Source organism: Thermobia domestica, unplaced genomic scaffold (genome assembly GCF_964235325.1).
Source record: "Thermobia domestica unplaced genomic scaffold, izTheDome1.hap1.1 HAP1_SCAFFOLD_476, whole genome shotgun sequence".
Lineage (NCBI taxonomy): Eukaryota > Metazoa > Arthropoda > Insecta > Zygentoma > Lepismatidae > Thermobia > Thermobia domestica.
Window position 1 is genome coordinate 42,346 of NW_027656186.1, and position 8,469 is coordinate 50,814.

Below are 8,469 nucleotides of genomic sequence, written 5' to 3' on the forward strand. Positions count from 1 at the left end.
GCAATGGTTTTCCCTGCCATCTAGGAGACACCTATAAGTATTAACTCTGGCTTAATGTCATATACTGGCAGTTATATGGAATTGAGTAACCCATTGCATAATGAATGTATTGAATCAGTAAGACTTAGTTTGACACACTAAACGCGTTTAAATGCATAATTCGAGAAGGGTAAGGTACTCACATTAATACCACTCCACACTTTAAGAATTATAGTTCCACACTCCTTTCCTACAGTTCCACAAAGTGTGGAGTACTCCACTCAATTTTAGGCCCTGCCAGTAGGTCAGTAGGTCAGTAACCCTTTTAAACACTTCTTATTTCTCCGTACACCCACATGATTCACAGGGGTGTAGCCAAGGGGGGGCCCATCGGGGCCCGGCCCCCCCAAATGGTTTCCTGGTCCCCCCAAATGACCAACTATTAAAACATCATAGCAAAATTATCTCGCTTCATTCATTTAAAAGTAACAAAGTTTATTGACAATTAATAATTTATGGTAAAATAGTATGGAGAAATATTGTTTTTCCATACCGATCGAAAAATAGTATAGTATCTCTTCCTTATACCGATCGAAAAATAGGATACTTTTTGTGACAGCATATTACACAATTTACTGCGATTTATATTTGACAGTTTGAAGACAAACGTTTTAACAAGGTACTACAAATACAGCCATAAAACAAAGGCACTAAACTGATTTGTAAGTACAGTATATTTTATATGCTTTAACAAGTGTTTTAAAAAACATAGAGGATGGAAAATTTGGTGAGAAACAATGCTTTTATTCAATTTGGATTTCATTCGCTCCCTTTTATTTCTACTCAGTGTAATAAAATAATTCTGTTTTGTTTTAGTCACGAATAATAAATAAATATTTTTGTCACGAAACCATAAAGAAATTAAGTGAAATTTCAAAGAAAACCAATCTTGTGTAGACAGGTTCTGTATACAAGGTCTTAAATTTAAATATAAAGGTAACCAAGAAAAGTTTTGTTGCCTTTTCATCCACCACCTTCGAACATCGATATGTCACCTAACCTGGAAGATAAAAAAATAGTCCCATCAGCATCTACAACCTTCTGAAAACGTTCCGGAAGGCCATGCAATCCATCGCGGTAGAACTTGGTGGGCCGTGAAACGAAGAAAGTATGAGGTGCATTTTGGACTTTTACTAGGGATTTGAACTGGCGTCCTATAAGGTGATTCTTCAAAGAATGGAACAGGTGATAATCGGACAGTGCAATACCCGGGGAATATAGTGGTTGTAATATTGTTTCCCATCCAAGGCGGAAAATGGTGTCCTGAGTCATCCTAGCCACGTGGGACTTAGCGTTGTCCCGTAAACGAGGACCCATTTGCAATTCAGAAGTGATGGCTCCAGAGTTTTGAGTTTTTGTTGAGCACAGCTCAACTGCTGACAATACACAGTTGAACTGATACTCTGACCAGCTGGTAGCAGTTCCCGATGCACGATGCACCAAACACACAGAAGGACCTTCTTCTGGTGCAGTGCTGGTTTCTGCTATTTTGAAATCGGTTCATGGGATGCTAACCAATGATGACGGCGCCGTGGAGCTTCGTATAGGACCCACTTTTTATCACATGTCAACGCCCTGTCCAGAAATGGCTCCGAAACAGTAAATAAACCCATGCGACTGCCGCGTTGCCTTCTGGCCCGGAGTCAAAACATGTGAGACCCAACTTGTAGTGCTTCCCAACTTGATGGATGTGCTGCCAAATGGTTTCTCCACACACTGAATTGTAGTCCCAGTTCCTCTTTGTACGTACATGTGTTGGTCTTCTGGCATGTGGTGTTTTCGGGTGTTTCGTCACCGTCCTTAAACTTGTAAATCCACCGCTGCACTGTCCGTGTTGTCACGACACCCTCACCAAAGGCCTAGCATATCTTTCGTCCCGCTACAGCGGCGTTTGACCTCCATTTGAACTCGTTCAGCATACATGCTCTTATGACGCTCTGTGGATGTCCCATGTTCCCTCTGTCTTTACGCAAGTTCACGGTGTGTCTGAAATGCCACAACCAGGTAGTATGTTGGATATACCCACACCAACAACTGACGTTCGCCTTATCTCCACTTGCGTTCAACTCACAGTGTGAGGTCCAATTGAACACAGACCTCCACGAAAAGGGACAGAACTTTCTTGGTTACCTTTATAGTAATGCACAAAATATAGCGTTTGGTCCCGGGCAGTAGTTCTTGATTAAGCATAATAAAAACTATCTTGAATATAATTTATGGATAATAATAATAATAATAATAATAATAATAATAATAATAATAATAAGAAGAAGAAGAAGAAGAAGAAGAAGAAGAAGAAGAAGCTAAAATAGTGTTTTTAGTCTTCCAAAAGGAAACCAAAATTTTCCTTTCTTTCAGGCCTCAAAAACACTAGCAGCGACACTTTTTTTTTGGCTTTGTACATTGTAGCTGCCCCCCCCCCTCAAAAACGACGGGCCCCCCCTACACAAACATGCTGGCTACACCCCTGATGATTCATCATGATTGCGTTGAGAGTTTTCAAGCTAATTAGATACGGTATCCTATTTGTTTTCTTTAATAAACGAAAACAATATCTTTGGCTTGAAGAACCAAACAATTTACTAGGTTTGTATTAGGCTAGTTTTAGGCTAGTTTTAGACGGAAGCATTTATCGTAGCATTTCTCGTAGCAAAAATCGTATCATCGATATCCTACCGTGTAAAGCTAGTTTTAGACGGAAGCATTTATCGTAGCATTTCTCGTAGCAAAAATCGTATCATCTATATCCTACCGTGTAAAGTGGCAAATGCTATAGCATTTCCCATGCCATGGCATATCCTATGGCATTTCTTGTCGATAGAACCTGCTCTATTTCGTAACATTTTCCCCAGCATTTCTGCTCCGATTGCAGCGCCGTGGCGTGTTAAAAGGAAGCGATGTGTGGGAAATTGAATTGTAGTAAAGAAAAAGGTTGGTGTAGGGATACTATTATTATGTTGATTAAAAAAGATATGAGGAACATCCTTGTTTGTACAAAGTTAAAAGCGTGCAGTTTCACTATACGGATACACACAGAAATTCATTTAAAAAAACTTTTTCGTTTCATTTATTGGTGTGCTCTTGCATTCTCCGGTGCAGGTTCACTTTAACAGGTGGTAACGTGTAGTTTTACTATACGGATCCATAGTATAAGTAGTAGTAGTAGTAGTAGTAGTAAGAGGAGGAGGAGGAGTAAGTAGTAGTAGGTGTATTAATAGTAGTAGTAGTGAGAGTAATAGTAGTAGAAGTAGTAGTAGTACTAGTAGTAGTAGGAGGAGTAAGTAGTAGTAAGAGTAGTAGTAGGAGTACTTAGTAATAGTAACAGTAGCAGTAGGTGTAGTAATAGTAAGAGTAGTAGTAGTAGGAATAGGAGTAGGAGTAGGAACGGGTAGTAGTTAGAATAGGAGTAGTAGTGGTAGTAGTAGTAATAGTAGCAGCAGCAGCAGTAGTGGGAATGGGTTAGAAGTCCCGATGGGGATGGTTGGGTTCTGGTTTCGATACATAATGGGGAAGTTACAGACTTGCCAAAATTTTATGGCAGCTTATTGAAAATTACGTGCATTTCAGATTCGACTTTAATTTCTATATTTCCACATAAATACGCATCTCAGATGTAAATGCACACCATATTTCCATTACTTATACACTACTCTATTAAAACATTAGAAATTTATTCTGTAAATTTTAAAATCTATGGATCTGTATAGTATAACTGCACCGTTAAAAGTCCTTTGTACCATAATAAGCATATGCGAAAAAGGGCTTTAGAAGAAATAGTGACTGAAATATCTGTTTTTAGTTTTGGAGCCATAATTGCGCTCTTCTCCAGTGATTTGTTTGCTACGTCACGACAAAATGCTTATCAAAATGCTACCATGTAAAAGCACAATATACTTTTGATGCCATAGAATATTATACGAGATTTTTGGCAGCACATCTGCTACGAGAAATGCTACGATAAATGCTTTCGTCTAAAACTGGCCTTAGGACGTTGTTCAGATTTTTATGGAAGTTAAGTGAAATGTACGTATGAGCAATTGACTACTATTTTTCTCAATACAATAAATGTTCTCATATATAAATATTCAGCGTTATTTATTCCTTATTTATGTGTCAACGTCGTCCGACATCTGTCATAAAAGTCAGGGAATTTCCTGCCAAAGATCGGAGAAAGTAAGGGAAATAGATTTCTCCAGATCAGTACACAATATTCGTTTCTTCGATATCTTACTCTTAAGCGTATGGAGTACCAAATTGGCCAGTAAAGGTGATAATGGATTCCCCATAACTAAATCTGCGACCTGGTGGTAAATATCTTCAAAAGAGAAAATATTATATGCTAAGTAACATTCAAGAAGCTTAAGTATTTCGTTCATCTCATAGGAACTAAGATTCTAGCTGTACAGAATGTCTGTTAGCGATTTAAACACAATGGCAAAGGAATGGATAAGTACATCAGTTTTGTGAATTTGTGGCAAGCCATAAATTATTGATAATTTAGGGTCAGGAATTTTTAGAGTTCTATCATCTAAAATATGTGACTTGGCAATGATTCTATTGGTATTAACCACTACTTTTTGTAAAGGGTTAGATTCTAATCTGATATACGAATTACTGTGCACTTTCGTCAAAATTTTCTTCATGTACACTTCCTTTGGTATTGCTGTTGATTTGATTTTAGCGCCCCTTTTAGCAGCGAGGCTATATGAGACATGGACGTACAGCTTGACGTGGAATCCGAACCACATGAACTCCCACCGGCAATCGAGCCCGGATCCCTCACGCTTCCCTTAGTATAATTACATTATTAAAGAAATCAGTTAATACAATATACCATCACAAATAGGCTAATTTTAAAAAATTACACTTTATATTCAAAGAAAAAGTATTTTTAAATTAATTTAAAGGCTAATAAAAAAAATAACAAAAGTTTTTTGAATAAGTTATATTTAAGGCTATAAGCATTTCGTAGATTTGTATGGCTAAATGCTTCTCCAAATAGGCTAGGTTTAGCCAAAAATAGGCTCAATTGACGACTCGCTCGGGAGAGTATTACTCCCGGAAGTACGTTTTCCGCGCGCTACTCTAGCCAGCTGTTTTACGCGCTATCCTAGCCAGTTGTTTTAAGTTGGTCACAAGATTTATATCATGGAGTACAAGGGGAACAAACCGAGCCCTATATCATGGAGTACAAGGGGAATATTATTACTACTATTTGGTCTAGGAATTAATTCGTGCGGGTGGACAAGAGATGGCGCAACGAACCGTCTCACAGTTCCGTGTATCCACACATGTGTTGCAAACCCCTGTCATCGCGTATCGTTCGTAGTATAGGGCAGTGGATTAAAGCGTCAACAACACCAGTTTGTAGTTAAGTGAACATGGCGCAATTTGTGCCTGATAAAGTGTTTTTGCGGGGTGTCCTGCTGCATTACTTTAACATGCAGAAAAGTGCGACTGAAAGTCATCGTATTTTGGTGGAAGTGTATGGTGACCATGCTCTAGCTGAGCGAACGTGTCAGAAGTGGTTTGCACGGTTTAGAAGTGGTGATTTCGGCTTGGCAGACCAAGAGCGAGCTGGACAGCCAAAAAAATTTCAAGACGAAGAATTGACAGCATTGCTCGAGCAGGATTCGTGTCAAACGCAGGAACAACTTGCAGCAGCATTAGGCGTTGATCAAACAACAGTCTCCAAACGCTTGAAAGCCATGGGAATGATTCAAAAGATGTCACATTGGGTTCCACATGAATTGAAAGACAGAGACGTTGAAAGACGAAAAACCATTTGCAAATTGCTGCTTCAACGACAGAGCAGAAAGGGGTTTCTGCATCGAATTATTACGGGCGATGAGAAGTGGATCCATTACGAGAACCCTAAACGAAAAAAGGCCTGGGTGAAACCAGGTGAACCAGGTCCATCACAACCAAAACGAGATATTCACTGTGCAAAGGTTATGCTGTGCATATGGTGGGATATGAAAGGTGTGGTGTACTATGAGCTGCTGCAACCGGGTGAAACTATGAATGGAGAACGTTATCGACGACAATTAATGCGTTTGAAGCAAGCTCTGGCCAGAACACGACCAGAATGGGAGAACAGACATGATAAACTTATTGTTCAACATGATAACGCTCGCCCACATGTCGCAAAACCGGTCAAAACCTATTTAGAAAATGTCGGATGGGAAGTTTTACCCCACCCGCCGTATTCACCAGACGTTGCTCCTTCGGACTACTACTTGTTCAATTGCATGAACAACGATTTGATTGGACAGCGGTTTACTTCTTCAGAAGATATCGAAACATGGGTCTCTGACTGGATCGCTTCCAAGGATGAGGACTTCTTTCGCCACGGAATCCGCACATTGCCTGACAGATGGGCGAAAGTGGTGGCTAGCGATGGACAATATTTTTTTAAGGTATTTATGTATTTTGTGTTTGTACTACAGCTTCAATGTGTGCGTACCAACCGCACGAATTAATTCCTAGACCAAATACTTATCTGCACAAAAGTAAATAAATCAATTTTTTGAGTAATATTTTCATTTTACTTTAGGAGTATGATTAGTACAGTCCGCGGCATAAAATTTGTTACAAAAATTCTAAGTCCAAATGAATAACAAACACTTGCCCAGTTTTCTTATGCATTCCCGCAATACATGTATCAATCGATTAGTTGCTTCTAGTATTTATTCCAACTCCTCCCCGTCCTCCACCTCTCCTTGTCTAAAGCAGTGTGTGTGACGTAGTACACTCTTTCCATTCAGCTGAAAAAGAAACAGGAATCAAGTTTACAACGTTATAGCTTTAAAACAGTCTTTTCCATTCGTTTGTTCTGAAATATTTTTAAGAGCCTAAATTAAAGGAAATTCATACAATCTTCCCAGAGCTTCATAAATATCTTTAGTTTCATTCGTTTCTTTCTTTAAAGAGTGCAAGCTAGTAAGATGCTCCCTAAGAAATCTATGGAAATTGCCAAGAGCTCTAAAATATCTACAGACAGAAACGAGTTTTATTCAATGATTCATTGAATTTCTTTTCAGTAAGTGCAAGCAAATGTTTCAGGGGCGTCATTTGGGCAGGACAGGAGGGTGTAATTCCCCCTCTCTTGAGCTTTATAAATACGTATGTTTTGATCAAATGTATAGTAATACACTACTAAAAAGTGAAAATCTTATGTCGCCGGAGAATCTCTTCCTCCCCCCCCCCCCCCCGAATAAATTCTAAAAGACACTGGTTTTAACAACAAACCTATAGAGCTACGATAGCACATTGCTAAAGAGCTTACATTTGGTTTCAAGAGCCGAAGGTTTGATCTCAAGCCATATGACTTCCTGGGTGACATTGAGAGAGAGAGGGAGGGGGGGGGATTCAAGTATGGAGACAGAGAGCGATGATTTGTATACACAGATTTAGAATTGGGGAAAAAATGATCGGACAGCATTCGTATTATGACGAAAATTCTGATTTTGTGTATTTTGTGAAGGGAAGTTTTCGAACTGCGAGGATCACATTAGGCAGTTGTCGAATTAATGTGGAGAACTCTTTTTAGAGCATCAGATGATTACGAAAGGAGAGAAAGATCTTCAGAACTCAGGAATTAAGATTTTAAAAAATCTGATTTCGGCGACGGGTTTGGAACCACGACTTTATCCATTCTGCTACGGAGTATTCTATTACTGGTTCACATACGTTTCCCTTAGCTGCGTTGAAAGCTACCTTAAGGGGATATTCCAAAAGTTGACTCGGTGGATGCGCCGTTCAGATAGGACGTAAACCTCTTGTAACTTAGTTACAATGTGCAAAATGAACTTCCTCTTCTTCAGGACACGTTTTAAAGCTTTAAAATTTGTTACTATTGTTTTAATTAAGTTACATTTGATAGAACCATCTGATAAAGTAGTGCCAAGCCCTGTGCGTCATTGTCTGTTAGGTGAATGGTTAATGTAAGTTACTTCTACGTGGATGGTCCGAGCTTCCAATCAAGACCATTCTTATTGATTACTTTATTTGAGCTACGCTCACTGTATATTCCACAAGTTCAATTTTGAAGTAATGTAGTCACAGCTAGTTTAATTCGGAATAATTTTCCAATATTATATTTGTTACTAAATTTACATGGCACTCCTCACTGTTTGTAGCCCTGCATATATGCAAAATTGTTTTAAAAGTATATTTTGCTTTCAAGTTTTAATGTTTTTTTAATTGTCCTTCAACTTTATTTTATAATTATTTTCTATTTCTTAATTATAACATATTTTCTATTTATATTGTATTCTATGTTACACGTTTATTATTTATATTTTATGTCTTACCTTTGAAGAGGAGCTTTTGACAATTCAGAGCAGCAGGGACATACACAGGATGCAGGCCTTTGCAATCAAGAGCTTTTGCCCCCACGAAATCACTACTTTTTTTGTAAATTATATC